A 9,275-nucleotide genomic window follows, 5' to 3' on the forward strand; every position below is an offset into this window, starting at 1 on the left:
TAATAATAATAATAATAATAATAATAATAATAATAATAATAATAATAATTATTATTATTATTATTATTATTATAATAATAATAATAATAATAATAATAATAATAATAATAAATAATAATAATAATAATAATAATAATAATAATAATAATAATAATAATAATAATAATAATAATAATAATAATAATAATAATAATAATATTATTATTATTATTATTATTATTATTATTATTATTATTATTATTATTATTATTATTATTGCTGCTGGCGCCATCTTGGTTGGCAGTTAATTTGCATATGGCCCTGATTAGCCAATGGGAAGGGTAGCGGAGGTACCGCTCTATTTACCATGTTTCTCTATTATTAGATAGGACTAGAGGCCCGGTGCACAAAAATTTGTGCACTGGCGGGGGGGGGGTGTCCCTCAGCCCCACTTGTGCCCTCTCACAGTCTGGGACCCCTCGGGAGATAACGATGTGCTGGCTTAGGCCTGATCCTGGGTGGCAGAGGGCAGGCCCAATCCCTAGGTGCAGCCCCTGGTCGGGCTCAGAGCAGGGCTGATTGGGGGGTTGGGGTGCCGCCCCCTGTCACGCACAGAGCAGGGCCCCTCAGGGGGGTTGGGGCACCGCCCCCTTTACCCATAGAGCAGGGCTGATCAGGAGGTTGGGGAGCTCCCCCCTGTCACGCATAGAGTAGGGCCAATAGGGGAGTTGGGGCACTGCCCCCTGTCACACACAGAGCAGGGCCGATCAGGGATTTGGGGCTCCGCCCCCTGTCACCCACAGATCAGGGCCGATCAGGGGGTTGGGGCACTCCCCCCTATCATACTCAGGGCAGGGCCGATGGGGAGGTTGCGGCTCCACCCTGTCACACACAGATCAGGGCCCATGGGGGGATTGGGGCACCACACCCTGTCACACACAAAGCAGGGCTGATCAGGGGTTTGGGGAGCTACCCCGTATCAGGCACAGAGCAGAACCGATCAGGGGGTTGGGGCGCCTTCCCCTGTCAGAACAGAGCAGGGCGGATAGGGAGGTTGTGGCCCTGCCCCCTGTCACACACAGAGCCGCAGGGCGATCAGGGGGTTTGGGCTCTGCCCCTGTCATGCTGCTCCTGGGGCCAGGAGGCCTGGCGGCTCTGCTGATCCCAGTGCTGGGAGGCCTCGCGGCTCTGCTTGACACAGGGGCAGTGAGGCCTTGCTGCTCCGCTGATCCCGGTGCTGGGAGGCCTTGCTGCTCCACTGATCCTGGTGCTGGGAGGCTTCGCTGCTCTGCTGATCCCAGTGCTGGGAGGCATATTACCCTTTTACTATATAGGATAGAGGCCTGGTGCATAGGTTGGGGCCAGCTGGTTTGCCCTGAAGGGTGTCCTGGATCAGGGTGGGGGTCCCGCTTGGGTGCCTGGCCAGCCTGGGTGAGGGGATGATTCCTGTTTGCAGCTGGTCATACCCCCTCCAGGGTGGGGGTCCCCCCTGGGGTCCCTGGCCAGTCTGGGTGAGGGGCTGAGGGCCGTTTTCAGGCTGGCGGGCAACTGAAGATCCCAACCTGTCCTTTTTTTCTTTTTTCTTTTATTCTTGGATTTATTTACCTTCTATGGCTGTCACTGGAACTGAGAGCTGGCTTTCTCTCTGAGGCTCGGCTCCAGCTCTGAGACCTCGGTTGCTGAAAGCAGGTATCTGGTTTGTTTGGGTTCTATAAATGAAACACTGTTTCAACTCCAGCTCTGAGGCCCGGCTGGCTGAAAGCAGGTTTCTGGGGTTTTGTTTAGCTTCTATATTTGTAACAATGTTTCTTAAACTGCAAGCTCAGAGCCCAGCAGCGGCAGGCAGGGAACGTTGGCTTCCTCCGTCACTGAAGCAAGCAAGCATCCTGTTTGCTTCAAGCTTCCTGGCTGCTGGCCGCCATCTTGGTTGGCAGTTAATTTGCATATCGCCCTGATTAGCCAATGGGAAGGGTAGCGAAGTTACGGCTAATTACCATGTTTCTCTTTTATTAGATAGGATATTTTGCCCTATTACATAACAATAGCCAGTATAATTCAAAGCACAGTGACAAATGCTATATGTATCCCATATATCAAACTTGAGGGATTTATATTTTATCTTCATTTTATAGAGTAGACCAAAGTTCATGGAAACATGGTCAAAGCCACTTAGGAGTACAAGTATGATTTTCAACTCAGGTCTGTATGATTCAAAAACTCTATTTTTAAATTATATATATAGCTCCTCACTTTGTTAACCTTAATGTACATTTGTTCTCATACTCCCATTTGAACATAAAAGGTCTAAAAACTATTTATTGTGTTTAAACTTTCCTCTAAAATGTTACCCTTTAGAACAGTGGTTCTCAACCTTCTGGCCTTTTAAATACAGTTCCTCATGTTGTGACCCAACCATAAAATTATTTTCGTTGCTACTTCATAACTGTAATGTTGCTACTGTTATGAATCGTAATGTAAATATCTGATATGCAGGATGGTCTTCGGCTACCCCTGTGAAAGGGTTGTTCGACCACCAAAGGGGTCACGACCCACAGGTTGAGAACTGCTGCTCTAGAAGAAAATGATCTTTCACAAAACACCTTGATAAGCTCTGGAGGCATCAGAAAGGCCAAACTACTCAGTTGACTGCAAATAGGGCTTTGGAGAGGAAAAAAAATATTGTGAGCCAAATATTTCTATTTGGAAGGATTTCCACACACTAGTTTCTGCATCCAAACCTTTCTCCTGTACTGTGCCCATTTCACCAGTGTTAGAGTAAGATCACATTGTAATAGACTTTTGGCCCTGTACCTTAAGGTCACAAAGTTGGATGCATTGGTACAGTGGACAGAGGGATATTCCTACATCAGGAGAGTTGATAATAAAGTAACTATAAATTCATGTGAACTGGAAAAGTATTTTCCCCTGAACTCAAATGGAATAAATCCTTAACTCAATGTTGCCTTAGTCACATCAAAAGTCACCTGATACCACGCCTATATCACAATAAAGAATGTAAAACCTTGTCTCATATGATTCCTAATATAATGATGTTGCATATTTTAAAAAGCATAGGAATCCTTAACAAAATATTATAAAATTGAATCAAGCAATATATCAAAAGTCTAATATAATATGAGCAAGTGTGATTTATGTTAGAATTACAAGGTTGGTTTAACATTTAACATCAATGTAATTCACCAAGTTAATGAAATGAAGAAAAATTATGTGATCATTTCAATAGTGACAGAAAAACATGTGATAAAATCTAGCATTCATTTGTTATATAAGCACTTTAGAAAATTATAACTTCAAAAGAACTTACGCCAATAAAAGGAATCTAGAAAACCCCAGTACTGTTATCATACTTAATGGCTAAAAAAAAAAAAAGAAAAAAAAAGAATGCTTTATTCCTAATATCAGAGATAAGACAGATATTCTCTCTCACAACTTCTATTTAACATTTTACGAGGTCTTGACCAAAGGTCATAGCCAGATTAATAAGGCAAGAAAAAGAAATAAGGGCCCACCAAATGAAAAAAACACAAAACTGTTTTATTTGCAGATGACATGATTATACATGTAGAAAATTATAAGGCATTAACAAAAGGCAACTAAAACTAATAAGTGAATTTAGTAAGCTCAGGATATAAGGCCCATGTACAAAAATCAATAGTATTTCTATAAAATAACAACTGGAAAACAAAAGAAAAAATGTAATTTTTTTTTCAGTAGCATCCAAAACATGAAATAGGAATAAATTTAACATAATATGTGCAGTAAAATCTGAATTATACAATAAAATCTATGAAACCTTGCTGAAAGAAATTTCATAAGCCCTGGCCAGTGTGACTCAGTTGGTTAGAGTGTCTTCCCCTGTAATAAAGGGTGACAGGTTTGATTCCCAGTCAGGGCACAGACCCAGATTGTGGCTTCAGTCTTGGTCAGGGCACGTATGCAAAGCAGCTGATCAACGTTTCTTTCTCACATTCATTTCTCTTTCACTCTTCCTCTCTCCCTTCTTCTCTCTCTAGAATCAATGATAAACATATCCTCAGGTGTGGGAAGCCACCGCTTGCCAATACTGTCATGAGTGTGCACCAAGCAACACGGGAGGCGATGGACCTTGAGTGTTAGCAGGGCTGACGCTAAGCACTAATTGTTCGTGTAGTAGATAGTGGTGGCTCAACGCAATCTGACCTGATAGCCTTCAAGTAAATGTTTACTGGTCTTTTCTGATCTTTACTGACCTTTGAGACTGTCTGTCTGCTACCTGTTTGCCGTGCTTTACTGAGGGCAAGATGTGCATCTAAAACTGAATAAAAAATGGACTAGTCCAGGTCACAGTGTGTCCCTGCAAGAAAGAGGCTCCACCCCGTCCCCAAATGCCTTCTAAATTCATATTTCTTCTCTAGCATTTTCATTTGTGCGTCAGCCCCTCCTTCAGGTCCTGAACCTCGCTGCTAAGGTTGCAGCACTCAGGTGAGAATTTAAAAATATAATGCTGAATAAATAAAAACATTTAATAAGACCCATGTAAATGGAGAGATGTGCTATATTTGCATATTGGAAGCTAGAGTCCTGTTGAAATGTTTTTCCTCAAACTGATCTGAAGATTCAACTCAATCACAATTAAAATTATAGCAAGGTTTTTTATGTAGGGAAATTAACAAGCAGATTCTAAAATGTATATAAAAATTCAAATGATCCATATCATTTAACAAATATTTTTAAAAGGGAAAAAACAAGATGAAAATTTATACAATTTGATTTTAGGACTTATTGTTTAAAAAAGACTTCTTGTAAAACTAAATTAGACAAGACAATGTGATCTTAGCACAAAGATCAATGGAAAAGAATATAGAATACCCAAAATAGATTCACATATGATAAATTTTGGACAAAGAAGCCAATATAATTGAATGGGGAAAGAGATTCTTAAACAAATGTTTCTAGAATAATTAAATATTTCAGTCGGGGAAAATGAACATCAATCTTCAACATATACCATACAGAACAATTAAACTGAAATGGGTTATAGACATGAACGTGAAATCTAAAATATAAAACTTGGCCTTTTTGCAGTTCATCTTCCCTTCCCTTTGGCTTCAGACTACTTAACACTGTGGATTAGATTGTGTTTTGTGAATTTTTATATCAATGAAATCACACTATATTTATTCATTTGCATCTACTTCCTTTTGTTCAATACAATGATTTTGAGATTCATCTATGTTTTTAGATGTATTGGCAATTTGTTCCTTTTTATCTATGGGTAGTTTTCTCTTTATCATATGTCGTATTTTGTTTACACATGCACTCATGGACGGACAATGAGGTTGTTTCTAATTTGGAGCTATTGTGAATAAAGGTGCTATAGACATTCATGTTCAAGTCTTTGGTGTGGACAGATGTTTTTATTCCTCTCAGTTAATTACCTAGGGTGGACTATCTGATGGGAAGCTCTTTTAATTTTAACCTCTCTAGAGGGAAAACAACAGAGAAGGATGCTCAAATAATGAACAGTTAAATAACAGAGCCTCATTATATATCTTCTATACAAACAAAATGCTGTCATTTAGAGGGCATCTTTTAACCCATATGTTTGGGTGCCATCCTTTCACCCTCAGACTATTTGTGCTTTTCTATTCTCATTTAAGTCTCTTCTCTCACCACTGGGCTGTATTTTGCCTTTCCTTGCAGTTATCAATATGCCTGCCACTTGAGAGTTCACTTTCTCATCTATTGGGTCTAATCTATTGTTCCAATAAACCATATAGCTAACTTAAACTTGTAAGTGACGTTCATATGAAGACATGAAACTATGAGTAAAGCCTTCCTCTTACCCAAGAGCATAAGGTCTAGGGCTATCTAGTTAAATATCTTGAAGGGCTTTGTTTTCTTCCTACATTCTGGATAGTTGTGGCTGCTGAGAAGTACCCTGTAATAAACTGGATAAACTACTATGGGTTGATTCTAATTTCCTTAGTAAATATCATTATTATATTCAAGAAAATTTTACTTTTAATTTGTGGAAACTCTTTTACAAATCTTGAATCCATTTCTTAAGTATTTTAATAGTTCACATGCAAAAGCTCTCATAATTGTCTTACCATTTTTTAGTATTTTTCGACATCTTCATTTCACATTTTATTTACAGAGTTCTTTTACTTTAGAAGTGTATGTTTGTGTTTGCTGATGGGGTGAGGAAAACATGTTTTGAAATGTAATTCCTAAATATTTTGTTTTGGTGTGGCTATGTAATGAAATGTTATTGAATGTTTGACATTTGAGGAATCATTACTATGTTTCTTTTAAAATCAGAATTTATTGCTTCCATGTCTCTGGACCCACTCCGTTCATCAGTTTATTTTGTTAATTAGATTCCACTTATGCATGGAACAGAGTAGGGAATCTCAGAGGGAAGGCAGGAGAGGGTAGGTAGGTGGGAGGTAATCAACCAAAGACCTTGTATGCATATATGCATAACCCATGGACACAGACAATAGTGAGGTGAAGGCCTGGGGTGAGGGGTGGGGGCAGGCTGGAGGATGTCAATGGGGGAAAAAGAGGGACATATGTAATACTTTCCACAACAAAGATTTAAAAAGAAAAAAAAGAAAGTAAAAAAAATCTATGTATTTAGCAAGCATTGACATGACAGTATGTATTTTCACATGTAACAAGGGGAAGAAAACTTTAAGGCTTTTACCTTTTTTTTGTTTTTTCTCAACTCAGGGCAACAGCTGTAGTATATAAGTCTTCTTGTCTACCCAGGATCTGCCTCCTACTACAGAGCTACCTCTCTCCCAACTCTTTTTTCTGTTCTAAAGGGAGCATAAGTGTAGGAAATGGATCTCTGTGATACATCTCCAGCATAGAAGTTACTAAATTTCCCCCAGGGCAAAATAGCATGTAGGGAGGAGGGAAGAGGAACAAAGAACTGCACATGGGCCAACATCATGGTGGAAACCCTCAAGGCGTCTTTCTCACCTAGACAGGGGCGATGGAGGCAACTAGAAAAGGCCTCAGCCCAATTTTTTTAAATGGCCCAATGGGAGATAGCAAGACCTAGGTAACGTGTGAGGAAACAGGTGACCCCAGAGTACTCAGCCAGTGAGGAAGTGGAGGAGGGACTAAATAAATAGGCTATGCTTGTTACTCCATGTGTGCCCATACAATGGGACGGATGCCCATTCTCAAAGTGTATTAAATGTCTCTTTTCCGCCATGTTTATGTCTCCAAGTCTGTCATTTGAATTCAGACAGGTGAGCCATTTCTCACAATAAGTCACAGTGCACTGTCTGCTCTCTGAATGAAACTGGATAACCAGTGGATGCAGGTTGCCTGTCACTACTTGAGCCAATTAAACAGAGACAAGGTTGAATCATGTATGAGTGTTTATTCCAATAATGCCTGCAGTATGGGGAGAGCAGCAGGTCATCCATAAAAATCTGCTCTGCTCCCCTCCCCTCCCCAGAAGCCAGCTGCTCATATTAGGTAGAAGGACAAAGATTACATGGGAAAGTAGGAATTACAGGCATGGGGAAGTAAGCAAGGTATAATAGTTACAGGTTATAGGCAATGTGGGCTGGGGGATTGCAAAGGGCAGGTGCCTCAGGGAATCCATTGTTTCATCAACAAGGTTGTTCATCTCCAAGGTTAACTGCCATGTCCCAGGGCATAAAACTCTCAGCCAGGTCTGAATATTCTTTCCCTAGTGAGAACACAGCAACCAAGGTTAACAGAGCATGATTAATATTTCTTAAAACTATACTAGTCCCCACTATTTTATTTCTGCCCCTAATATGACCATAATTGTATGGACTCAGTCCTGGCCAACCATCATAACCCATTTTACACTTCACAGTGATTGGTATGAGTAATGTGCAAAGAAATAGTGGAGTCCTTCATTATATCTGAATATGAATATTATATCAGATATAACAGAGAGAGAGACAAAGAGAATGATGATATCGACCTGCATTAAGGTGTAAAGATGTTTGCCTAGGGATGCCTGTCGCAGAAAAGAATTAGGTCACCATTCATAGAAGAGAAGAGATAATGAGAGTCAAGGAATAGAGAGAACATTGATTATATAATTTTCTCTGAATATAAATATATCTGACACATGAAAAACACAACCTTGAACTTCCCATATATGTAAACCATGGTAGTCCCATTCCCTAATGCAGGATTTGGTAAGTGACATGGTTAGCCACTCCCTAGCTCTGAAAATTTTGGCTTAATTAAATCTCTTCTTTTTGAAATGTATTCCCTTGTCCTTTGAATACCAGCTGATGTGTCACAGTGTCCCTGAAGAAGTTCTTGATTTCTTTAGTTCCACACTTTTAAAATGATAATAATTTGTATAGGTTAGTTTTTATGTCATTCTTTATTCAATATGTTATTTACTTACATTTTATCTTCTGTCCAAAGCCATTAGCACCTTGAAACCAGGGGTTGTTTGGTTGCATCTGCTAATCTCTCTATTATACATAGCACGATTTCATATAGAAGATATCATCTACCTTCAAAACCTTTCCATAACTTTCTGAAAACTAGCTGAAGTGGTTTTATTCTGTGTTTTCAAAGTACTTTGAATTTATTCAAATCACAGCACTCCTCACATGGTTCAGAATTTTTTTTTCCATTGACATGTCTCCCTTATATCTTTATTTAGTTGAGGACTTGAAATATGTTGATTACCATTTTATACCCACAGCTTAACAGAATACCTAGCAACATAGCAGACACTTATTAAATATTTATTTATTGAATGAATGAATGCAATATACTGTAATGCTATGTAAGGACTATGAGATATTCTTTACAATCTGATCATTTTAAAAATTCCAATGATTATTTTTTTCAGTAAAGTTTTATTTTATTATTTTTAAAATAATTATTTATTGTTGAAAGTATTACATATGTCCCTCCTTTCCCCCATTGATCCCTCCCACCCCTCTACCCCCCTAATCCCCCCCCCCCGCACCTCGCCTTCAGCACCTTATTTCGCCTTCAGCACCTTATTGCCTTATTGTCTGTGTCCATGGGTTATGCATATGTGCATACAAGGTCTTGGGTTGATTACCTCCCACCCACCCACCCTCCCCCACCTTCTTTCAGTATAGTTTTAGATCATGAACAAAGATGTATCTTTAAGTGGAAAATTATTTGAATAACAAATTAGGAAGTTATAAAAAGTAGAATATATCTTAGATGTCTTCTTGTTGAGTCTTCTTGTCTTCTTACTCAGTCAGTGAGAGCACTGAAGTCCTGCAGTTTAATGGATT

Source organism: Myotis lucifugus, unplaced genomic scaffold (assembly GCF_000147115.1).
Source record: "Myotis lucifugus unplaced genomic scaffold, Myoluc2.0 scaffold_106, whole genome shotgun sequence".
NCBI lineage: Eukaryota > Metazoa > Chordata > Mammalia > Chiroptera > Vespertilionidae > Myotis > Myotis lucifugus.